Here is a 26,797-nt window from a genome sequence, read left to right as displayed (position 1 = left end):
GCCTCGTGGCCGGGCGGGGAGGGAGCGTGTGCTTTCGCGGCTTTCGCACCTGCCAGGTGGGTGGGAACCCGCAGCCTGGGTGTAGACGAGCTGTTGAGGAGTGAGAATGGCACAGCTCCCGGGTGCCCGTGTTAAGAGACAGCATTTGGGGGACACAGTTTGGGTTGCTCCCTGAATCTGCTCCAGGAATTGTAATCCTAAAACCCGCAAATAAACGCCCTTTTTGCCTGCCAAAAAAAAAAAGACAGTTTGTACATCTTCCAGATAGGGCTCAGGTGATCACAAACGTCTACCCTTAATTAACATGCAATGTTAGAAGCAGATTGTTTTCTCTCCAGGTTTTCCAACGCAGTACTTTGTACGACAAAAAAAAAAAAATGTTTAAAATGTTACACAATGTTTGGAATTGGCTACAGAACATAGAGGTTAAAAACATATCATTGAATGGTAATAGTTCTCCTCTTTAAAAATTAGTGATACCACGGAGGCACATACCTTAACCTTCATGTCATTGGTCTGGAAATTATTTTTATATTACAGTAATAACTTTCTTCACTGCTTACTGTGTATCAGACATTGTGCTGACTGCTTTAAATATAATACCTAATACAAAAATATAATTTTGTTTAGTCCTTGCATCACCCCTGTGAGGTACCGGTTCCATTTACATATTAGGAAACAGAGGCACGTAGAGAGGTTAAATTAACTTGTCCAAGATCAGTCAACTAGCAAAGGGTGAGCTGGGGTTTGACACTCATCCCTTCACTCCATAGTCCCTGCTTTGGTACTTGGTCAAACATGATAGTGCTTCATAAGCTTTTTTTTTGGTTTATTTTGTTTTGTGGCCTAGCTGATTTATCATAGGTTTAGTTTTCATGGCTATAAAGCACAGTCCTTTACCAACTCCTTCTAACTTAAAAAGAGTTTAATAAGAAAAATGTTTGCTAATTAAGGTTTGTAGAGATAATATTAATAAAGGACCCTTACTACTCCAATACAACTTGATTTGAAATAGAGATTGGTTTATTTGGTTGTTAATGAGCTTCTTTACTTCATTACTTGTGTTTTGTTACCATTTTTAGTGAGTTCACTTGCTTTGCAATATCATGACAGCAATACTGAAGGAAAATTAAAGGTTTTTTATGATAGTATTTTACAGAATGTAGGAATAGCATTGGATAGAGACCATGAAGTGATGAGGAATGAAGAGATTTTTGACATACTATTTAGAGCAAATTGCTTTACTTACCGTGGAAGGTATTAAAGAATTTTCAGTGTCCCTATCAAGTCTTTAGGGACATTATATTTCCTATTGTGGAAAGAAGTTAAATTTTATAATCCAGAGTCTCTTAGCCTTATAAGGCTTTAAGACTTTGCATATTTAACATTCTTGTAGCAAATATATATTAGTGCCTTCCATGGCCAAGTACTGTTTAGGCACTAAGGATAAAGAGTAAACTAAAACAAGACAAAATTCTTGTCCTCATGGAACTAATATTCCACTGGAGAAAAATAAGGGTGGGAACAATAAATTAAATCATTTTTAAAAATTAAAGTAAAATATATTTTATCAGATGGTAACGATTGCTAAGAAAAATAAAGTATCGGGGGCGGTGGCGGGGTGGGGGGTAGGGAGTGCCTGGGAAAGACTGGAAGTAGAAAATAAGGAAAGGCACCATGAAGAAAACTCTTAAGCAAAACCTAAAGGAGTGTGGGAATCAGTTGTAGGGGTGAAACAAGGGGTCCATTTAGGAGGTAGCAATAGAGGTAGTAAAAAGCGGTCATCTTCCAAGGCCCTTGGGTGTGGAGTGAGAGTGTGAAAGACTGCAGCATGCCTCCAAGGTCTTTGGGCTGGGCTAATTGAAGGATGGAGTTGCTGTTTACCGAGATGGGGAAAACTGAGGGTGGAGAGAGATGTTACAGACCTGTCAAGTTTGAGATGCCTGGTCAAGCCGAGTTACAGGAGGCTGGAGTTCAAAGGAAAAGTACTATTTGGAAATAGAAATTTGGGAGTCATTAGTAAATAGATGGCTCCTTAAAGCCATGAGACTGGATGAGATGCAGTCTAAGGAAATTAGGACTGAGCCCTGGGGCTTCCTGTGTTCGAAAGTGGGAGAGATTAAGAAGAACCACAGGGAAGCGGATGTGGCTCAAGTGGTTGGGTGCCTGCTTCCCACATGGGAGATGCTAGGCTCAGTCTACAGTGACGCCTAAAAACAAACAAAACAACAACAGCAAGCAAACGAATGAAGAAACCAACTCAGGAGAGCCGATGTGGCTCAGTGGTTGAGAGCTGGCTTCCCATATATGAGATCTTGTGTTCAATCCCTGGCCTCAGTACCTCAAAAAATAAAAATAAAAACAACCACAAAGGAAACCAGGAGGAGAAAAGTCTTTGAAAGTAGGAGGAAAAGGAGGTGAGTGTGGAGTGCTGGCAGCCAAGTGAAGAGATGGTTTCAAGGAGAAAGTGATCACCTGTGTCACCTCCTGCTGATTAAGCAAGTACAAGATGATTGTGAAATGACCATTGGACTTAGCTAGGTGGATGTTATTGATAACCTTGCAAGAGCAGTTTAATGAGTAGGAGAAAGTGGGAGAGAGAACCGGGTTGGTGTGGTTTTAGGAGAAAATAGGAGGAAAGGAATTAGAGATTCCAAGTATGGACAATTCTTTAAGAGAAGATAAGTTGTAATTTTTCCTATATAAACTTTTTGAAAGCACTGTAGTCATTCCCAAAATAAAGAATTTTTATTTCCAACTTCAGCTACTTAGCAGCTAGACTTGAATTATTTTATCAGTGACTGGTAGAAATAAAATAACTATGTAGTTATTACTACCAATAATGTTTAATTAGCTGTCAATACCAATACACAGCAAGGCTTGCCTTTTTTACATACTACATTTCAGGGACCATAAAGAGCTTGGGTGGAGTGTATTCTTTGTCACTTACCTTTGTTCTTTATTCTAGGTTAAAAATTAACTTAAAGGGTGCTGCGAAAACAAAACACACCAAATATACACAAATCTAGACCAGGGTTTATTTTTAAGTATGCTCTCAGTAGTAATAATAACTGACAGTGTTGGTGTACATCATTTCTATTATAAAAATTAATCCATAAGTAACAAAATAAAACCTGTTTATTGTTACTTATAAAATCATAAAACTAATACTTCATTGAAAATGAATCATATATTGATTAAATAAGGCAGCATGGTATAAAAAGGTAATAAATATATAAAAGTATAATTTTTATCTGAAGACATGTGTTTAGTTTCCTGTTTCTACCCTCAGCAAGTGAGTGCTCAAATCTGTAAAACAATCAAAGTATATATACCAGATTTACACCACTTGACTGTGGACCTAAGCTCTATGTGGAACTATTTTGTAACTTTTCCATAGCAAATATAGCTATCTGCTGTATTATAAGGATTTAGAATGTTTAAATAAATTGTTTCAAAGTATGGGACTTCCAGGAAGATGGCAAACTAGAAAGAAATGGGACTCTCTTCTCCTCCAGGAAACAGCCTAGAAAAAATCTTCTAGAGTTTAGGGCACCACGCAAAGGCTGGACACCACCCAAAAGAGAGAGGGACAAGAAGGGAAATTGTGACAACAGAACTGTGAGTTGAAACCAGTAACTGCTGCTTCCGGCACTATCACCCACGCTAAAGACACTTTAGAACTCTCGGGCCTCTGGGCCTGGGACTACAGACAAAGGGGACTCCAGGGATCTATCCCCACCCCCCACCCCCAGGTAAGGGGAGAGGGAGGGACAAAGCCTAAGGCTGACTCAGCTTCTGACCCACACATTTGGTCTGCTGTGCCCCATAAGCCCTTCCAGGCCGGATGGGGCCACACCATTGTTTGCCTTGGGAGCCAGCAAGGGACTAAAGATATACGACCCTCCCAAGCTCCTTCTCTACTAACCAAGACTGATTTTTGGGGACTCAGAGAAGAGTGGAAATATTTCCTACATGGGGAAAGGGAGGGGGCTGCCAGAGAAGGCTGGAGAACAGTGTCGGAGAAAGTTTGAATTACAAGTCTCCTAGCCTCCAGACAGGCAGCTCTATCACATTGATCCCGTCGGTGTTGTGTTGCAGCAAATAGACTCCCACCAGGCATAGAACTGAGTGCTGCTAAAGATCGCCATCTGCTGGCAGACCGAGTGCATGCAAGAAAGTTAAAAATACGTAGAAGAGGCTTTTCTGGCCTCTATAGCCTCCCTTCCCAAGGCCTTCCCTTCCCAAGGCCTTAAGAAATGACTCTACAACCAATTACTGGGTCCAGTGCCCAGGGTTTTTTTTAATTGTTTTTTTTTCAAAATTTTTAATTTTTGTCTTTTTTTTAAATGTTACATTAAAAAAATATGAGGTTCCCCCCCTTTTTTTGTCTTTATTTAAATTTTTTTAACTAATGCCAAGTTTTGAGCAACCAGCAGGACAATCCTAACAATCCAGGTTGAGCCAAGAATCAAAGAGTAATGATAACACACAGCCTCTTGCCACTAAATCACTACAAAAAGAGAAAGAAATTGAGCATCTGAGTAAACTACATCCTAAACAAATGCCTAGATATCAGCTAAAAATTATGAGCCATACTAAGAAAATAGAAGACATGGCCCAAGAAAAGGAATATATCAAAGTATCAGGTTATATCTACTTATTTTTAAATAATTTTATATGGAATATAGCAAGTTCTTTAGTCTACAGATTAAAATCTTTTTATCAGCCAAGAAAAGTGTTTCTCTTATGTTTGTGTCTTTTGTTCTTGTTTTTTTCTCTGGGAATTTCTTATGGGTAGCATTTGTTCTTTAGTATTTGTAACTATCTTCTTGCACATCCTTTTTAACTTTTTTTTTTTTAAGATTTATTTTTATTTCTCTCCCCTTCCCCACCCCATTTGTCTCTTCTCTGTGTCCATTCACTTTGTGTTCTTCTGTGTCTGCTTCTATTCTTGTCAGCGGCACCGGGAATCTGTGTCTCTTTTTCTTGCATCATCTTGCTGCGTCAACTCTCTGTGTGTGCGGTGCTACTCCTGGGCAGGCTGAACTTTCCTGCTGGGTGGCTCTCCTTACGGGGCGCACTCCTTGCGCATGGGGCACTCCTGTGTGGGGGACACCCCTGCTTGGCACAGCACTCCTTGGCGCACATCAGCACTGCATATGGGCCAGCTCCACATGGGTCAAGGAGGCCCTGGGCTTGAACCATGGACCTCCCATGTGGTAGGCAGATGCCCTATCCTTTGAGCCAAGTCCGCTTCCCTCTTTTTAACTTCTTGAGCTGGGCCCATTTACCACTGATTTGATTTGTTTGCCCACAATTTGGATTTAAATTTCCAAAGCATTATTTTTTATTATAGTCTTTTTAAAATCCCAGTCTGCTTCTGATAATATTTTTCCCCCTTTGCATTCTTAATTTTTTGTATGTTTCTGAAAGCACAATATTTTTCTGGATATTTTCTTTCTTATAGATCATTTTCAGTCCTGTGCTTTTCTCCACATAGCACCAAAGCAGGGTTCTTATGGTGCAGGAATTTTTTATTGGTTCCATGTTCACTTTTGCTATTCATCCTTTGAAAATGAAAGGACTTTTGAGACTGTCATTGTAATCATTGGCTTTGTCTTATCAGTACCGTTCTACCAAAGACTTTCTCTAAATCTCTTCTTCTAAGAGAGGATTGGATTTTGTGCAGGCTTTCCATAAAAGACTCTATTGTGGTGTTTTTTAAAAGTTTCTAATAGTAACATTTACTCATTTAAAATCGTTTTTTGGTTTTATTAGAACTTTATTTCTTGGCTGTATCTCTGTAATAAGATACTTTTTTTCAATCCAGTGTTCAGGCATAAATATGATCAACTTACTTCAACTTTATATCTGAAAATAAGAATAGTGATATTCAAATGAACAGCTAATTTCCAAATAAAGAGATGCTTATTCCTTCTTTATAGTGCTATTCTGTTATTCTGAAGATTTTCTTTGTTCACTAGGATTGTTAGCACTTCCTCCAAGCCAGTGTTGGCAAACCCTAAGTAATTTAACTTCTGCTTTGCCAGTACATTATTGGAGAAACAAAACAATTCTAAAATCAAGGAATGTTCAGTATAATTTGGTGTAGACGTAGATGAATAGTAAACTTACATCCATTTTGACCAAAGACTGTTTCTTGTCTTTAGCTCTCTGTCATGTGATCTAAACATACATATGCCAAAGATATCAAATACAGATATTTGCATGTTTTCAATAAGCTATCTATAAGCCATACTTATAAAATTATTAATAGACTTTATTTTTTAGAACTGTTTTAGGTTTACAGAAATACTAAGCAAAAAGTACAGAGAGCTCTCCTGTATCCCCGCCCCACCTCTTAATCCCCCACCCCCAATTTCTCCTATTATTAACATCTTGCATTAGTATGGTACATTTGTTAATAACTGATGAACCAATATTAATGCCTTGTTATCAACTAAAGACCACAGTTTATATTAGGGTTCACTCTCTGTGTTGTACAGTTCTATGGGTTTTGACAAATGTGTAATGCCCTATAGCCACCATTACAGTATTATATAGATTAGTGTCACTGCCCCCAAAATATCCTGTACTTCACCCTCACTTCTCCCCTCCCCCAACCTCTGGCAACCACTAATCTTTTTACTATGTCTAGAGTTTTACCTTTTCTAGAATGTTGTGTAATTGGAACAGCACAGTATGTAGCTTTTTCAGACTAACTTTGTTAACTTACAATGTGCATTTTAGGTTCTTCCACATCTTTTCATAGCTTGGTAGCTCATTTCTTTTATTGCTAAAAAGTATTCTATTGTATGGATATACTGCACTTCGTTTATCCATTCACCTATTAAAAGATATCTTGGTTGTTAGTTTGGGGCAGTTATGAATGATAAAATGGCTATAAACATTTGTGCAAGTTTATATGTGGACCTAAGTTTTTAACTCATTTGGGTAAATACCTAAGAACACAGTTGCTGGATCATATGTTAAGCCTATATTTAGCTTTGTAAGAAATTGCCCAACTGTCTTCCTCTTTCAAGTGGCTGTGCCATTTTGCATTCTCATTGGCAATGAATAAGAGTTTTTGCAATGAATGAGAGTTTCCATTGCGCTATGTCCTTGACAGCATTTGGTGTTACTGGTGTTTTAGATTTAGCCATTCAAATAGGTGATAATAGTGTCCCGTTGTTTTAATTTGCGATTAATTAAACATGCTGTGATAGATTTTATCATATGATGCTGAGCATCTTTTCCTATGCTTTTTTGCCATCTGTATATCTTATTTGCTGCAGTGTCCAGATCTTTTACCCATTTTTTCAATTGAGTTTGTTTTCTTCTTGTTGAGTTTTAATTGTATGTTTTTGGATACAAGTCTTTTATCAGATATGTGTTTTACATGTTTTTCCTCCCAGTCTGTAATTGTCTTTTCATTCTCTTAACAGTATCTTTCGCATAGCAGAAGTTTTTTATTTTAATGAAGTCCAGTTTAACCATTTTTTCTTTTACGGATTGTGCTTTTAGTGTTGTTTCTGAAAAAGTCATTGCCAAATCCAAGGTCATCATATATTCTGTTATTTTCCAGAAGTTTTTTAGTTTTGCATTTTACATTTGCGTCTATGATTCATTTTGAGTTAATTTTTGTGAAAGGTGTAAGGTCTGTGTCTAGATTCTTTTTTTGCATCTTATTCTATCACCATTGTTGAAAAGGCTGTCCTTTCTCCATTTTATTGCCTTTACTCCTTTATCAAAGACCAGTTGACCATATATACATGGATCTATTTCTGGGATCTCTATTCTGTTCCATTGATCTGTCTGTCTTTCTAAAGCTTTCAGTAAATTTCTGAATACAATCAGCCAAAAGAACAATCAGGTAGAAGACATGTGCACATTGTTATTTAGGAAGGATACCAACTAGTCAGAACCAAAGAACATAGATGGTTTATTTACCTACCTTTTCCATATTGTGTCTCAATGAGACTAGATACCCTGTCGTATTTTTCTTTTAAAAGTAAATGTATTAAAACTACCAAATAACAAATTTTCTCTTACTGCATTATGTCTTTTTTCCTTTCACTTAAGTGCAATTTCACAAAACTTTTCCTTAAGTGACTTTATTAGAATAGTTTATATAGGTATTTTAACTTTGGTGGCAATTTTAGTCCTAATGTCAGTCCATTTTTATCAGTACCCAAGTGGTACTGCTTCTTTAGTTTAAATCTTTCTCCCTACCCCTTCCCCATATTTTGGCTGTATTTTCCATGGTGACTGTTAGGCCAGTTTTTCCTTAAAAATCAAAACAAGGGACGTGAATGTGGCTCAAGTGGTTGAGCACCTGCTTCTCATATGGGAGGTCCTGGGCTCGGTCCTGTGCCTCCTAAAAACAAGCAAATAAACAAAAACCAACTCGGAAGCTGATGTGGCTCAATGTTTGAGCTGCCCACTTACGAGATCTGGGGTTCTGTTCCTGGCCCTGGTACCTAAAAATAAAATCAAAACAAAAATTGTGTTTTTTCCTGTAAAAGAGTTTTTCCACACAGAACTTATTTTTATCTCACTTGTTTATTCAGAGTATTCTTTCAATTTGTTGTTTAGGTTATCTATCTCCTTGGTCAGTTCCTATAATTTTATGTAGCTTTTAATCAACTTTCAGTCACCTATGCTATTTGTTCTATTTATATGAAATTTCTTAGACCTTAATCCTAATCCTTCTCAAAGAGAATTAGATATCATTGTGCCCTACCCTTCCTTTGACCTTCCTTTTTTACTGAAACATTTAACACAAGCAATTTTTTTTTCTTTTTAGAAAGCAGTAACAGAAGCCTCTAATAGTAGTATCTGGTAGTAAAGCTATGGAACGACCACGTAAGGTTCTGCATCATTTAGATAATTTGTTCTAAAAAACAGAAAACCTATTTAAAACTGTCTTAAAAAAAAAAGGGACTTTTTTGATCCTTGTGTTTGAAAAAATAATCAACTTCTGGTAAGGAATGACCAAGGCTTAGCTCTGTTTCTCTGTTCTGCCTTACCTCATGTGCTTGCTACCCATCCATCCATCCATCCATCCGTCCATCCATGCATCTGTGAAATATATATTAAAATTACTAAAGCAGTTTTAGATGTCATGTTTACACACCATATTTTCAAGAAAAAAGAGAATATATGTGCTTTAGCATTCTAAGCAAGAGTCTTATTAGACTGTTCACATGCCCACCTCTTAAATAACCACTACAAATAGGGGGATGGAATATGTTACACGGCTTGAGATAATCAGGTCACCCTCTGCAAAGCATATAGGCAAAGAAGAGTAGTAGTACTGGTACTAATGAGATTGAAAAAGGTAGGAATGAATTCTAGGTAGGGAACCGGTCATGTCTACTAAAGTGGCACTGGGCCTCTTAGCAAATCAAAAAAGCATTGATTTTCAATCATGGTGGTATAGTAAGTTCATGTTTTGGCACCTGGCAATAGCTGATAAAGTATAAAAAGTTAAGAACAAAAAGTTGTTTCAGAATAATAAGTTAAATATCTCTTTAGACTAGCTGTTCTAGAAGTGGGCAGTGACAGTCAGGAATTTGGCTCCTGCTGGCTATTAGGGATTAAAAGGTGTTCCACACAAGACACGGAACTGGAGTAAGGCTTACTCCTTGAAGTCAGAGACTTGGGTAGAGATTCCTTCAGCATAAAAGGAGGCCAAACAGAACTGCTCTTGACTGCTGCCTGAACCTGTCATGGCTTAAAGAAGCTGGGCCTATCAATGTTGGCAGACATAGAGATAATCTCATGGACAGAAACTACGCCAAACATTTGCTCATGACTGGCTTTGTAATAGCCCCACTATCAATGAGAGACAAGAGCTTAAACCCACCTTCATAAGATCCAGGTAGCTAGGAAGATGCAACATGAGGGGATAAGCATGGGGGGAAGTTGAGTGAAGGACAGAACAAATAAACTTTTCTATGAAAATAAGTTTGTAGCAAAAATTCGAAAATAAATGAAAAAGATCCAGTGCTAAGAAAAAATCTATCCAACAATATCAACACTGGAACAAGAATTCAATCCTAATGAAAATAACTTTAGGAAATGATCCAACAAAGACTTTATAAAGTATCTTTATGCTCAAAGAGATAAAGACTTGTGTCCATTAAAAATGTTTGATATCAAACAAAAACAAATGTAACGAGCACATGGTTGTGAAGAACCCATTAGAACTCAGAAATGAAAAGTACAGTGCTTGAAATAAAAATAAATAGGCATGATACTTTTAGGCTCAATCTAACTCAAGAGGGTTTAAATGAATTAGATGATAGTGTGAGAACTGCATCCACAATGTAACACTAAAAAGAATATTAAAAAAACAGCAACAATGTACAAGGGCTCCTTTTCTCCACATCTTCGGCAACACTTGTTATTTTCAGTTGTTTTAATAATGGCCATGCTACTAGGTATGAAATGGTATCTAATTGAAGTGTTTTTTCACGCGGGGCGGCTCTCCTTGCGGGGTGCACTCCTTGCGCATGGGACAACCCTATGCGGGGTCACCTCTGCGTGGCACGGCACTCCTTGTGCATGGCAGTCCTGCACTTGGGCCAGCTCACCACATGGATCAGGAGGCCTTGGGTATCGAACCCTGGGCCCTTCACATGGTAGGCAGACGCTCTGTCAGTCGAGCCATGTCCACTTCCTTCATTGAAGTTTTAATTTGCATTTCTTTAATGGCTAATAATGTTGACCATGTCTTCATATACTTATTAGCCATTTGAATATCTTCTTTAGAGAATTCTGTTCAAAGCCTTGATTATTTTGGGGGAGGGGAGTGTTATTGTTTGTCTTTTTGTTGTTGAGTGGAAGGAGTTCTTTAGATATTCTGGATATTAAACCCTTATCAGATATATTGTTTCCAAATATTTTATCCCATTCTGTGGTTTGTCTTTTCACTTTCTTTTTAAAATTTATTTCTACACACACCCCTCCTTGTTGTTTGCACTCGTCATCTCTCTGTGCCTGTTGTGTGCTCTCTGTGTCTGCTCATCTTCTTTAGGAGTCACCTGGCACCTCCCCTGTGAGAGGGAGGTGCCCAATCTCTTGAACCTTGTCTGATACCTGCTTGTTGAGTATCTCATGTCTCCTCGTTGCATCATTTTGTTGCAGTATCTCATTGTGTCATCTTGTTGAGTCAGCTCACCACACAGCCCTTCACGTTAGCTTGCTGTCTTGCTTGTCATCTTTAGGAATCACTGAGAACCGACCCTGGGCCTCCCATGTGGGAGGTGGGCGCCCAACTGCTTGAGTCACATCTCCTTGCTTTCTTGATTATGTCCTTTGATATACAAAAGTATTTACCTTTTATGAAATCTATTTTATTTTTTCCTTTTGTTCTTGTGCTTTTAGTGCAAAATCTAAAAATCCATTGCCTGCTACAAGATCCTAAAGACATTTCCCTAATTTTCTTGTAAGAATATGAGCACATATATTTAGGCCTTTAATCCATTTTGAATTAATTTTTTAATTTGGTGAGAGGTAAGGGTCCACATTCATTCTTTTACGTGTAGATTCCCAGTTGTCCTAACACTATTTGTTGAAGAGATTATTCCCCCATGGAATGGATTTGGTACCCTTGTCAAAATCAGCGTGGCCATTGGTATGTGGATCTATCTCTGGACTCTCAGTTGTACTCCACCTGTCTACATGTCTATCCTTACGCCAGCACCATGCTTTGTAGTAAGTTTTGAAGTAAGTTTTAGGTATTCTGATGTTGAGGTGATGGCAAGATACCTATTTGTAGAGCTTCTCTGTGTCCTGTCAACATCTCCTCTGCACACTTACTCTGTACCAGCTCCACCTGCTCTTGCAGAGCACCAGGCTGTAAGAGTTGCTGCCATCATTACCCCTCACCTCTGCAGGGCAGGAACCTTTTTACCTTTTGTTACCAAGGTGTGGAAATCTTTTTGCCCTTAATTCAGCCTAAAGAAGACAACTTTTTAAAGGAAGCTTTTACTAGGAAACTAAGAAAAAATATAGCATCTTATATTTGTATATTGCATTATAGTTTTCAGAGTTCTGTATAAAAAGTGTGAAATAGTTAGGACAGAGATTATTATCCCAGTTTTGCAAATGAGGAAACTGAGGCTCTCAGAGATTGTACTCAAGATTGTATCTAGAAAATGGCAGGACCTAAGAAAGAAATCTTTTTGAGTGCCTATCGTCAAGAATAATACTTGATAAATTCATAGAACACATATCTCTTATCTTGGTTCAAGTCTTCAAGTCTACTTTGGCTGTTTATAGCTATGATCACCTAACTGTGCTTACTTTTCCTAGCTTTAGCCTTATATCCAGAGGGAGAGGAAAGTGGTACATTTGGGTTAATAGAATGCTGATGCCAACATTTAATTCAATTCTGTGTTTCTTCTACAAATTGTTTTTAATCTTTTCTCCAATTATGAGTCCCCTTGGGTCTTCCCTTCTGACCTTATACTTAATATTCATTTTCCTTCTGTCCATCTTGGTCCCCTGGATGGGGAAGATATTTTCTTTCCTGAAAGTAGAAGTGATCTGCCTTGAGCCTTAGAAGGAACGAGAACCTGGCTGAAAAGAGTTATGGATGGAAGTGCAAGGAAGTCTCTTCCTGCTTGGGGTAGAGAGCACGTGAAGCCAAAAGGGACCGAAGGAGAGGTTGGGAGATGTAAATGAGAGATGATTGGTTAGATGTGAGGAGTGGAAAAGGTGAAAAATCCTAGGTAGTTGTCAAAAAGGGAGAGTTTTGGGGGTGGTGGAACTAAGTTCCAAGTGGACACAGTCTAAGTGAGGGTGATTGAGATGAATTGGAGATTTAAGTACTTGATGTTGAAAAGTTGGAAGAACTCTTAGGGTAATCTTGTGTGAGTGATAAGTTAAACACATGAAACTGTCCAAAAAAACCTAATTAAAAACTAAAACTTGGGCTAGGGAAGATAGGAGAAAGGTGGTATGGATAGTATATTTGGGTAAAATAAATAAATATATATATATATATTTTTTTAAGATTTATGTCCATTCTCTGTGTGTTCTTCTGTGCCCACTTGTATTCTTGTCAGCAGCACCAGGAATCTTGTGTATCATTTTGTTGTGTCATCTTGCTGCATCAGCTCTCCATGTGTGTGGCGCCACTCCTGGGCAGACTGCACTTTTTTTTTTTGTACTGCGTGGCTCTCCTTGTGGGGCACACTCCTTGTGTGTGGGGCTCCCCTGCATGGCACGGTACTCCTTGTGCACAGCAGCACTGCGTGTGGGCCAGCTCATCACACAGGTCAGGAGGCCCTGGGTTTGAACCCTGGACCTCCTGTCTGATAGGTGGATGCTCTGTCAGTTGAGCCATATCTGCTTCCCATTGGGTAAAAGCATTTTTTTTTTTTAATTTTTTATTTATTTAATTTCCCCCCCTCCCCTGGTTGTCTGTTCTTGGTGTCCATTTGCTGCGTCTTGTTTCTTTGTCCGCTTCTGTTGTCGTCAGCGGTACGGGAAGTGTGGGCGGCGCCATTCCTGGGCAGGCTGCACTTTCTTTTCACGCTGGGCGGCATTCCTCACGGGCGCACTCCTTGCGCGTGGGGCTACCCCACGCGGGGGACAAACTTATTTGGATTAGTATCACTGGGAAAGATGTACTAAAATATCAGAGGTAAATTAATAATTATCTTGAACTTAAAAATTAAAATTTTTTTTTCATGTGTCCATTTTTAATACTTCGCCACAGTTTAAGATGCTAAGCACTTTCTATTTACAGGTATTTCCCTAAATCCAAACATTGTGAATTCTGAGAATATAATCTGTTTCATTTATTTAAATATGAAAAATATTTAGTTTCCTAGGCTGCTCAAGCAAATATCATAAAATGGCTCAGCTTGAACAGTGGAAAGTTATATGCTTATGGTTAGAGTCTGGGAAAACGTCCAAATCAAGGCATTTTTAAGGTAATGCTTTTTTTTTTTTTTAAGGATTTATTTATTTCTCTCCTTTTCCCCCCCTTGTCTGCTCTCTCTGTCCATTTGCTCTGTGTTCTTCGGTGTTCGCTTGTCAGTGGCACCGGGAATCTGTGTCTCTTTTGTTGCGTTAACTTGCGGTGTCAGCTCTCCTTGTGTGTGGTGCCGCTCCTGGGCAGGCTGCGCTTTTTTCACACAGGGCAGCTCTCCTTGCAGGGTGCACTCCTTGTGCATGGGGCTCCCATACGCGGCGACACCTGTGTGGCATGGCACTCCTTGCAGGCATCAGCACTGCGTGTGGGCCAGCTCACCACATGGGTCAGGAGGCCATGGGTTTGAACCCTGGACCTCCCATGTGGTAGGTGGACGCTCAAGTCAGTTGAGTCAAATCTGCTTCCCAATGTGATGCTTTTTTCATGACGATCAGCTGTTGGTGATCCTTGATTCCTCTGCCACATGGCAAGGCACATGGTAGCATCTACCATTCTCCCCCTTCTCTTTGGGTTTTTGTTGATTTCACCTTGCTTCTGTGGCTCTCTCTCTCTCTCTCTCAAACACACACACACACAGCTTCAAGCCACCATAGAAATTTATCCTACCATCTATTGGTCAAAGTCTGTGAAGTCATTATCTTTTGATAGCATTTAAAGAACAATTTTTCTATCATAATTATTTTTGCCAAACAATGTGGTTTTCTTAAATACAAGGACAAAAATTCAAAGTAACAATTAAATTTTTTTTTAAAAGTTGCTCCTTAACAGTTTTATACTCATCGTCCCCCTACCTATAGGTCATATAGAAAAAAATTTTTTTGAAATGAAAAAAATGCTTACCATATTCTTCCCAGTCTCTCTAGTATTTGTGATGGTGCTAATAGTAAAATATGTTTAAGTTTTGAGAGAGAGCCTCTCATCTTCCAGGAGGAAAATGAGGTTTCTATTTGCTAACACTAACAAGGAATTTTAATGAACAATGTTAAAAAACAAAAACTATTAAGAAGACATTTCCTGGAAAAGAGCAAATCTGGAAGAGCCATGTTGTTTGCTGTTAAAACTTGAGCCCTTGGTCACTCACTGTTCTTTCCCATATTGGTCACAGTGGCCTGGTAGGTCTCTGGGCTGTCTCTGCAAAAATAGTTGCATGGGAAACTGATGTGGGACTTGCCAGGTCCCATTCCCGTTTCTGAAAGATTCTCCAGAACTCTGAGTACATAGGCAGAAACGGAGCCAATTCAGGGATCTGTCATTTTAAAAGGGGAAGCTGTGGGGGGGGGGGGGGGGGTCTCAGTCAGAAGGAGAATTGCTGTAATTCATTGCCCTTCACTCAGAGAATCATTATTCTACTGAAGAAACTATCAGGATCACTGACTCAGCTTTGCCTTAGAATGTTGGCATTTCTCACCTCTTGCGCAACATCTTAGGTTCCTACGTAGCAGCACGGGGAAAGCACCAGGGAAAAAACACAACTTCTTCCTGTAATCCTTTACTTATTTTTATTCTGATAAATTGGGCTAGAAAGCCTAGAGTGTGAGGGGAACATTTTTTCTCCCCTTGAACCATTTCTAAGCAGCTAACTCCCTACTTTCTTTTCTCCGGGTATCAGAAGTGGCTCCCTGAAATAGGTTACCCCCGTCCAGAGGAACAGTAGGAAAAGAACCAAAGCCACCCTGTAAAGCCTCAGACACTCCTCAGCTCTCTTAGATATCAGAGTCTACTTCCTTCCCACCAAATATCCCATCTTTCATTTCCAGTGGGGGAAGGAAGAAATACCTAATACCCCATATGGTGAGTCAGTCTACCTTTCATAGCCCTTTTCTGCCTGTACTATAAGCATGCTGTTTTTAAAGCTCTTTCCTTGTATATCCTTCTTATTTACCAGGGCCACGGGTAGAAGAGGATGGAGGGAGGGGGTAGAATGTGGGTCTAGTAAGGATAGCTAAGTAGTTCCTGAACTTTTAGGATCTACGTAGGCTCTAAACGTAATCCTCGTGGTGGTTGTACACTAGAATGGTTCTCATAGCTTCCCACACAGTCACCTCACATCTCTCCTGGGGTCCACCCTGTGTCACTTGAATGGATGTTTCGCCTAAAGCAGGGTTTCTTAACCTTTTATTTATTTATTTTTTAAAAAAGATTTATTATTTATTTATTTATCCCCCCCCTCCCCCCCCCCGTTGTGTGTTCTCTGTCCATCCACTGTGCCTTCCTTGTCCGCTTCTGTTGTTGTCAGTCATTGGCATGGGAATCTGTGTCTCTCTCTGTTGCGTCATCTTGTGTGTCAGCTCTCCGTGTGTGTGGTGCCATTCCTGTGCAGGCTGCACTTTCCTTCGCGCTGGGCAGCTCTCCTTACGGGGTGCACTCCCTGCGCGTGGCGATCCCCTGTGCGGGGGACACCCTTGCGTGGCAGAGCACTCCCTGCACGCATCAGCGCTGTGCAGCTCCACACGGGTCAAGGAGGCCTGGGGTTTGAACCGTGGACCTCCCATGTGGTAGACGGACGTCCTAACCACTGGGCCAAGTCCACTGCCCTTTTATTTTTTTAAACAAATCACTTTCATTGATTGTAGCAGTTTGATAGTTATGAATTCCAAAAATAGATATTGGTTATATTTGTAATCTGGTCTGTACCTGGACATGATTGAGTTATGACTAGGGCTTAGATTGGACCACGTCATTAGGGCGTTGATAAAAGGCATGGCAAAGGACAGAGTTGGAGCTTTTGATGTGAGGGTTTTTGATGATGGAGTTTTGATGTTGGAGTTTGATGCGGAAGCCTTAAGCTGGAGCCCTGGGAAGTAAACTCACAGAGGAAAGAGAAGCCAGCCCCAGGAAAAGAGGAATCCTGAGCCCAGGAAGAAGCAAGTGCTGGGAAGGAAGGAACCTTGAACCCAGAGAGAAGAAAGACCCTGGAAGGGAAGGACCCAGGAAGCCTGAACCCTCGCAGACGTCGGCAGCCATCTTGTTCCAACACATGAAAATAGACTTTGGTGAGGGAAGTAACTTATGCCTTATGGCCTGGTACCTGTAAGCTCCTACCCCAAATAAGTACCCCATATAAAAACCAACCAATTTTTGCTATTTTGTATCAGCACTCCATTGGCTGACTAATACATTGATACATATTAATAAAGCATACATTTCACCCAAAGTGTGCATTCAGTGGTATTTGGTATAATACCAAATGCACATAGTTGTGCATTCACCACCTCAGTCATCAGGTTCTTAACCTTTTCTGTTCCACGGACACCTTTGCCAGTCAGGTGAAGACCACAGACCCGTACGAAGTCCACACTATACTGTGTATTATTTAATAAATATATCACACCCACAACAACACGTCCCTACAAGAATAATGTCTTTTTGAATTTTCAATTCAAGTTCATTGACCTCTTGAAATCTTTCCACAGACCCCTCGGGGTTCTGTGGACCCCTGGCTAAGAACCCCTGGCCTAAAGGATGCAGTGTATACTACTAATAGCAGCCATCTATGACATAATTTAGAATGTGGAAGGGGACAGATAATATTAGATTATGAAAGGTAAACTGTTATGTTGAGGATGATGTACTTGAATTTCTACCATGACTCATGGATAGGGTTATAGAAACACAGGTTGGGAGTGAGGGGTAGTGAAGAGTAGGTTTACCCTAACATGTAAAGTTACAACCTCTCTGGTTCTCAGTATCCTTAACTATAAAATAAGGAGATGTCTGTTGTCTCAGATGACCCTAGATGGCCCTTCCAGCTCTAAAAATTTCATAGCAATAGTTGATTTCCCCGAGAATGCCGTTAATCTTGTGCCTTCAAACTATTTGAAGAAAATAAAGTCTGGCTTCAATTTTGTAGAACATTTCAAGAATAAGGACTATTTTATAAAAATTGTAGTTTCTGTATTTTGAAATAATACTGAGTGAATTAGTAAGAATCCCATTTAAGTAACACTTTAATTCTGTATAAATGAAGGCTACTAAAGTGGGCTCAATGAGATTTCAGTTTCTGAAAAGGCCTGCAATCATATTTATGCTATTAATTTGCTTGGCTTACTTTTTTTTTTTAAAGGAAATTGAACCTCATCCTATATTTATGATAATAAGTAACTGAAATGAAATGAAAAGAAACTTACAAGGAGCGCCTCTTGCTTTATATAAAACCTGTACTAGATGCTAAAGGTGAACTGGAAGCCCATGTAGGCCACAAGGTGGCACCATTAAGCCATAAAAGTAAAGTGCTGTTGTAGCTAGAGAAAACTTGCAATCAGGTGACTATTACAGACGTTAATACGTGTGCATTAAAGAGTTCACATTGACCTCCCAGTGCTTATTTAATGACTTTAATACATAATTTAAAAATAATTGCATACTTCCTATGCCAGGAAAGTCTCTCACTAAGGTAAAATTGCACAAAGATTTTGGAAAATACTGAAAGGTGTTAGAATAAAATACCCAAGATGACCAGTATTCCCTTTGTGAACAATTAATTTTGTTTTATTTTAAGCCAATATCTTTTCTAAAAGTTGAATTATAGCTAAATTTAAAAAATGCAAACGAATAGTATTGCATTTTTCAGAAATCCTTGGGTTTTTTTTTTTAGTTTTAATTCCTTGTTGTCCGCCTCCTCCCCCCCCCCCCCCCAAGCTTGCTTGCTGCCTGCTCTCTGTGTCCATTCACTGGACGCCCTTCTGTGTTTTCACTTGTCTCCTTTTTGTTGTGTCACCTTGCTGAGGCAGCTTTCCGTGGTGTGCATGCTAGCCTGCCTTCACAAGGAGGCCCTAGGACCGGAATCCAGGGCCTCCCGTATGGTAAACAGGAGCCCAACTGATTAGCCACAGCTGCTTCCCAGAAATCCTTGTTTTTTAATGTTTTTTGATTTCTTGATGGAGAAAGAAAAATTTAGGCATGTATTTTCGAGATATCCAAACCAGTAGGAAATACTTGAGAGTAAGTCCAGAAATTTAGCTACTTTCTGTAAAGTAGAAAACATTTTCAAAGTTTTTACTTTTTTCCCCCACTCTTAAAAACATTCTTTGAATGAGATGATGGCAAAGAGTTAGTTTAGAATTTGTCTGATAGTCTGATATTTTCTGTAAAATAGAAAGATTTCTAGGTATCGATTGTCTTTCCACAGTTTAAAAAAGAAGTTCGTTTTGAAGGAGATAATTGCAGAGTTAATTTAGAATGTGCGGACTAGATAAATGTTTCCTTTTATGTAATCTATGATAAAAATGTTTGCTAAACTAAATATTATATTAAAAGAGTCTTATGAAAACAAACTTTAGTGACTTAGTTTTTTTCACCTGTAATGAATAACAGGATAATGATAGTATATACCTTTTTAAGGTTTTTTGAGTATCAAATCAGTTGTTAAAGGGAAAAACACTTAGAATATTGCCTGAGGTATAGTAACTTCTAATAAATGTTAAATATTATGTATATCAAATGTTGCTTAAACATTTGTTTGTGTAGGAATAGCAGACATACAAATGCCAAATCTTCATTTTCCTTTTTATTAAGCTTAGTTTCCTAAGAACTTCTATTAATACCTCATTAGCCTAGATTTAATTATTATGTGAACTTAAACGTACATTGGCCTTTCTTTCAGTATAATTTTGTAATTCACACATTTGAAATTAACCTCACCATTACTGCATTAATGTAGCTTAAATTATGAAGTAATTTGATAGCTTAAGAATTTTAAGAATTTTAGACACACATTAAAGTGTCAGAAGTGTCACAAAATGTGAATTTTCTACAAACTTGTTAAAGTAAAAATGTATCTGCTCATGGTGGATCCATATCTATCTAAAAATTGCTCTATTTGAACTTCTGTTAATTATTTTTGAAACTTATAGGTAAAATTCAGAAGGTTCCATTTATAAACTTCCTCTTTTAAATGTTCTCCTAAATTTTGTGGCCCATTTAGAGAATAAGGAGTTTATATTCTGTGCTGGGCTATTTTGAAAGGATAGTATTCTCAATTCCTTTTCTTATTTACTTACCACCATGCTTTTAGAAAGGGATTACCCTTTTCCTTTTTTAACAATCCAAAATAAATGTTCCCATAATTTGCCTTTATTTAGGATAGGTAACCTCAGAGGTTAAAAATTGGAATCTTTGCCATACAATCAGTGATAATTTACTTCCCAAACCCTTCTAATACATCTTCAAAATGTAGATAAATAAGGATCATAAACCCAGATTAGTTTAAGATGAACTATAAACTAAAACCTCAGAAGTTTTATAGTGACAAAGAAAATACTGCATCAAGATTGCTGTCACAGTGAAACTATTCACCCATAAAGACTGGTTCCATAGCCAGACATTTTAGTCAGCCTCATCTGTGTCACATCTTTTAAATACATTGCTTAAGAGCCTGTTATCATAGGCACATTTTGAACAAAAAGATTATTTCAAAATTCTTTTAGACTGCATTTTTTAAAAAGATTTATTTATTTATTCTTTACCCCCAACACCCCCCCACCCCCCATTGTCTGCTCTCCATGTCCATTTGCTCTGTGTTCTTCTGTGTCTGCTTGTCTTCTCTTTAGGCAGCACCGGGAACCGATCCTGTGACCTTCTAGAGTGGGAGAGAGGTGCTCAATCTCTTGAGCCACCTCAGCTCCTGGTCTGCTGCGTCTCTTATTGTCTCTCCTCTGTGTCTTTTTTTGTTTCGTCATCTTGCTGCGCCAGCTCTCCACGCGGGCCAGCACTCCACATGGGCCAGCTCATTGCACAGGCCAGTTTACCTTTACCAGGAGGCCCCGGGAATCGAACCCTGGACTTCCGTATGGGAGATGGGAGCCCAATCACTTGACCCACATCTGTTTCCCTAGACTACATTTTGATTGACTTCAAATGTCAATGAATTTGGATCTGTATAAAGTAGAAAAAAATATAGGGCAAATGATTTATTTATTTATTTTTATAGGAGGTACCGGTATTGAACCTGGGACTTCATATAAGGAAAGCAGGTGCTCAAACCACCAAGCTATACCCATTTCCCACAAATTATTTTTTAATGTTATGAGGAATTTGATAAGAAAATTATGGTACATGAATATAATAGAATACTCTGCAACCATTAAAAGTTGTTATAGAAAACTGATGACATGGAAGGATGTTCACAATATAGTAAGTGAAAAAGTTTAACATTGGTATGCACATTATAAATTAAATATGTATATTCATATAGAGAAAAGAACTAGAAGGGCATAGAACTAAAATAATACTTCATTTCAGTTTGTAGGATTATGGGTGACTTTTATTTCCTTCTCCTTGTTCATATTTATTTTCTAAAAAAGTTTATAATGACCTGTGGAACTACTGAAAAAAAAGTTACTTCAAATTCCTGTTACAGTGAACTAAACTGAGCATATGTACAGAAAGAATTATTGGATTTCTCCTTTATCTGGGTTTCAAGAAACAATGTTCAGGTACTGTGCAATCTGCCATGATACACAGATACATTTCTCGCCTTTTGGAGCCATGGTCTGGCAGGAATTAAAAAAAACAACAACTGTGAATCATCAGCAGAGTTTAGTATGAACCTTTTTTCCCCTTGATTAGTTTGATAACTATATAGAGGCCTCATGGCACACTGGAAATATTATGAATTAAATTTGAAGCCGCTCTGCCACTTACAGCAGTGTGGCCTTGGGTTCATTAATCTCTCTGAGACTTGGAAATTATTAAGACCACTCTGTTATATCAGTATAGCTGCTGAAGATAATCAGATTGAAGAAATAAATTATCAGTATTTTGGGAGGGCTTTAAATTGTTGTTAAACTTCTTACACACAGTGGGATTTCTTTTAGATACGGCTTTCTTCCTTGCCTAGTATCTGTAAATCTGTGCAGCACTTAAGTTTAAGAACAGTAATTCTAAAGTGTTAGCGTTCGCGTTTAATGACTTCATTGGAAGTTATTCTTTTATGGCTCATTGAGATTATCTTATATTTTGAAACAAGTGTATCCTTTTTTTAAGGAAATAAGAATAACCAGGTGATATACAGAGAATCCAGGTTTTTGGGTTTCATTTACTGCTTATCATTCTTTTTCCCAGTTTCAGTACTTTTTTTCAGCATTAGAAAATGTAGGAAATAAGATCTGATAAAGTTTCTCTCCAGCTATACCATCTTTCCCTGTGTTTTGTTGAAATATCTGGTGCTTTGATTTCTAATCAAAGTTGTTGTGTAGGCATAATCTAGTCAGTCCATTTAAACCAAGAATTTAAATCACTTAGTTTTGCCTTGCCTGTGACCTCTCAAAATGAAAACTAAATCAATACATTATGTATAGTTGATGATTTTGGATGTAGACAACCAACTTAAAGTTATGGTATGATAAGTATAAAAATAGAACATATTCTTTATTTTTTTTCAATGTGTTGGAAAAATTTATTAAATCATAAATTCCTTTTTATTGTATAATATATAACAGTTGCCGTTTTAACCATTTTTAAGTGTATAAGTGTTAAGAATTGTAATTCAATGGCATTAATTACTTTTACAATGTTTTCCTGCCATCTTCTCCTTTCAATACTGAAACTTTTTCATCACCCTAATCAGAAATTCTTTACCCATGAAACATTAATTCCCTATTCCTTTTTCCCTCCTAATCTACTTTCTGTCTGTGAATTTGCTTATTCTAGATATTGCTAAGTGGAATCACATAATCTTTGTCCTTTTGTGTCTGGTTTATTTTGCTTAACATGATGTTTTCAAGGTTCATCCATGTTGTAGTATGTATCAGAGCTTCATTCCTTTTTAGGACTGAATCATTTTCATTTTTCCATTCATATCTGCCAATGGGCATTTGGGCAGTTTCCACCTTTTGGCTATTGTGAATAATGCTGCTATGATCGCTGGGGTACGAGTATGTGTTTGAGTCCCTGTTTTCACTTCGGGGGGTATATACCTATGAGTGGCATTGTTGGGTCATGTGGTAATTCTACATTTTAACTTTTTGAAGAACTGCTGAACTTTTCCACTAGCTACACTATCTTACATTCCCACTAACAATGCGCAAGCGTTCTAATTTTCCACATCTTGTCAACACTTGTTATTTTCTGATTTTTTTTTTTGCTTTTTGTTTTTTTTTATAATAACCATGCTTGCGGGTGTGAAGTGGTATCTTGTGGTTTTGATTTGCATTTCCCTAATGGCTGATAATGTTGAGCATCTTTTTTGTTTTTCCATTTACTAGCCATTTGTATACCTTCTTTAGAAAACTTTATCTACCTATGGTCTTAACCATCAAGAATACTATTATAAAGTTTTTGGAAAACTGTTTATCTACCTAAGGTCTTAACCACCAAGAATACTATTATAAAGTTTTTGGAAAACTGTTTATCTACCTAAAGTCTTAACCATCAAGAATACTATTATAAAGTTTTAAAGATTGACATAAGATTGTGGATCCAGAGTTTGAGAAAGATAAAAAAGGAATAGTACTTTCTATCAATTCAGTGACTCACAAAAATCTTCATCATTTGCTCTGTTATTTTGCATTGAGACAAGTGCTGTTTTGCTTTAGGAGCTCCTTCTGCCGAGATTTAGGTGACTGCCTCTGCCTGAAGGGCTTCTCTTCTGCAGTCCCCCTGAAGACTCCCTTGGGCGGTGCCACAGAGAAGAGTTAGGAGCTTTAAATGCCGGGCTGCCCCGGACATCTAAGACCTTACTCCCGGAGTCCTGCTTTTAACAATCCTAGAAAGTGCCACAGTAGTCAACAAACATGTCCTTTAGGAACGGCGTCCTGGTGAACAACCTCATGCCCTCTGGTTCGTGGCTTTTCCGCTGTTGGCTGTTCTTCCTTTGCCAGGAACTAGGTTTCCTTTTCTTTAGTGGAGGTCTTTACACCCCACTAGAGGTCACCCCAGTGCCAGAAGCTGCTCTGTTGTCAGAGGATCAGTGCTCTCCACAAGCTTCCTTCACTATAGCGAGGAAGCCCAGCCTGGGGAGGGTGATTATTATTTTTTGTGTTTAGTATATGCCTGGCTCTGTTTTAAATACTTCACATGGACTAACTTGGGGTTCAAACTCAGGCTCCATACACATTCCAGAGTAGCCTTAGCTTTATTTTTAAGCAGCCTCTGATAGACACTGCCTCTCTAAAATATGATACAGTCTTTTAAAAAAAATTTTGGAGGTACTAAGGCCAGGGATTGAACCTGGGACCTCATGTGTAGGAAGCTGGTGCTCAATCATTAAGCTATACTGGCTCCCCACAAAGTATGGTACACTCTTAAGAGTAGCCCACTCAGGCGCATTAGACTATATCACGTCTCTCTTTCTCTGCCACCTCTAAATCCAGTCTTCAGCCTATTTTCATATACATTCATAGGGGTATAGACTCAGCCCTCTATGAATCTTGAAAGATATTGATTTCCTGTTCATACTTAACACATTAGTACCTCCAACTCTATTTGTAACATTTACTTTAATAAATGGGCATCCACTGGTGCCCTTCCTAATGGTTAGGTCCTACAAGGTCTTCTATAAATATTAATAACTTCTCACTATCTTTGTTGCCTGAGATACATGTACACATGACTCCAAAGACAACCTTAGATCTTTTTCTTTGCATGGGGAAGGTAAGCACCTTTGAGCGCAACAGTCTTTCAGTGAAAATGTTTAAGCCTCTATATAACCCAGCAATTTATTAGGATTGACATTTATCTAACATTCTTGAAATGACAAACTTATAGAAGTGGAAGACAAGTTAGTGGTTACCAAGGATTAGTGGGAGGGAAGATGTGACTATAAAAGGGTAACGTGGTGATCGAAATGTTCCGAATCTTGACCATGACAATGTCAATATCCTGGTTGTGATATTGCACCATGGTTTTACAAAATGTTACCAGTGGGGGAAACTGGGTAAAGTTTACGTGGGATCTCTGCCTTATTTCTTAAAAATACATGTGAATCTACAAATCTCTCAAAATAAAAATTGCAATTTTTAAAAAATTTTAGGCCTCTCCATTCTTTGGATAACAGTTAATATGTGTTCTGATTGTTTTTCACGTTATAACTTCTTAGGGAAGCTATTTATAGATTTCTAGTGATTTAGGCCTAATTGGTATCTTAAAAGTTTTCTTGGCAGATTTCTAGTAATTAGGTCTAATGAATTTGTATAATATTTAAGCATGAAGTCATAGAAGTAGATTTGTAATTTGATCAAGTGTTTTATGGGGCCTTGTATCAAAAGAAAATGGCAGACACATCATCTTGTGGATTTAAGGGAACATTTGTTGTTTTGGGAAATAACTATATAATCTATTAATTCTATCTCCAAACGATAAGCCAGACTTGATCTTTTCATAATGTGAACCCTACTACCTTTAGCATCTTTCCTTGCATCATTTTGACATTGGAAATTAAAGCTAAAGCATACGTTATAAAGAAGTGTTAGTCATGAAGACCCAGCTACAGTGGTCAGGATGAGAGAGGAAAAGTACTAGGCTTTACAAGTACTCAGATACTTGCTTAAGGAAATCTAATAAGTGGCTCAATGATACAAAATTTGTCTAAACTGATATTATAGAATTGCAGAAAACTAGACAAATTTGAGGAGAGGAGATGGTTTGTGTATTATGATGCCATTGTGATACTTACACTCTGTGGGACCATCCTCACATACAGGTTGTTGGCCGTCGCTATCCATTCCCACCTAGCACTGCTGGCCCTGGGATTCAACCCCTAACTTAAGTCATTGTAAATGGAGCTTCATAAAATACCATAATTATTTCCCCATATAAATTTACTTCAAGGAATTTGATATAACAGTGAGCATGAATGACCAGTGAAGAGTTTAAATAAGTTTCAGCCTGATCCCTAATTTTGGGATTTAGACTTCATATCCCACCGTTTAGCATGGTATCTGGCACATTTTGGACACACAGTAATTGTTGTTTAATGAATTAAGATTGCTTTTTTGTGGTCCATACTGCCTGCCCCCTGACCTACTTCCACAGCCTTCAAGAGCAGAGGTCATTGGGGCAGACAGCGTGCTCTTGTAGCCTTTCTCAGTGCACAGAGGCAGCGCCTGACTAGACCCCATCCAGTGAGGTGTGAAGGTGGGGTACCACCACGGTTACTGAGAAGCAGGATTGGAGTGTGCAGAAGACTGCAGATAGATTTGGGCCAGTTTTTCACACTGAAAAGGAAGAAAGGGAACAATCTCAGGAAGAGATTTAAGTACCAGCATTCAAGATGGATCAAAAATACTTTTTCTAAAAAAAAAAAAACTTAAATGTATCCTGTTTGGTTTATTTATTTAAAGATTTCTTTATTTATTTCCCTCCCCTTCTCCCCCCCCCCACTTGTCTGTTCTCTGTGTCTATTTGCTGCGTGTTCTTCTTTGTCTGCTTATGTTGTCAGTGGCATGGGAATCTGTGTTTCTTTTTGTTGCATCATGTTGTGACAGCTCTCCGTGTGTGCAGTGCCATTCCTGGGCAGGCTGCACTTTCTTTCGCCCTGGGTGTCTCTCCTTATGTGGCGCACTCCTGGTGCGTGGGGCTCCCCTACGCGGGGGACACCACTGTGTGGCAGGGCACTCCTTGCGCGCATCAGCACTGCACGTGGGCCAGCTCCACATGGGTCAAGGAGGCCCGGGTTTGAACCACGGACCTCCCATGTGGTAGATGGATGCCCTAACCACTGGACCAAGTCTGCTTCCCCTGTTTGGTTTAAATATAAGTATTAGCTGTTTTTACTTTTTTCCCCATTACAAACAGTATTTTATTTCCAAAAATGCTTTTGTGGGCTAATCTGGGGTCTAGCCACCATATATAACATGAAAATAGGAATTTTGAATTCCAAACATGACTAGAGTTTCTTCTCTAATG

The 26,797-nt window shown here is 38.5% G+C and overlaps 1 protein-coding gene across 1 annotated transcript in view; it reads left to right on the top strand.

Moving 5' to 3' along the window:
- The window catches only part of ANKRD46 (ankyrin repeat domain 46), a 76,873-nt gene that overhangs the window by 423 nt on the left and 49,653 nt on the right, over window positions 1-26,797 (top strand). The gene's annotated exons all lie outside the window — the stretch shown is intronic.

Source organism: Dasypus novemcinctus, chromosome 14, assembly GCF_030445035.2.
Source record: "Dasypus novemcinctus isolate mDasNov1 chromosome 14, mDasNov1.1.hap2, whole genome shotgun sequence".
Taxonomy (NCBI): Eukaryota; Metazoa; Chordata; class Mammalia; order Cingulata; family Dasypodidae; genus Dasypus; species Dasypus novemcinctus.
The sequence above is the reverse complement of the archived record's forward strand: the minus strand, read 5'-3'. Positions and strand labels throughout refer to the sequence as shown.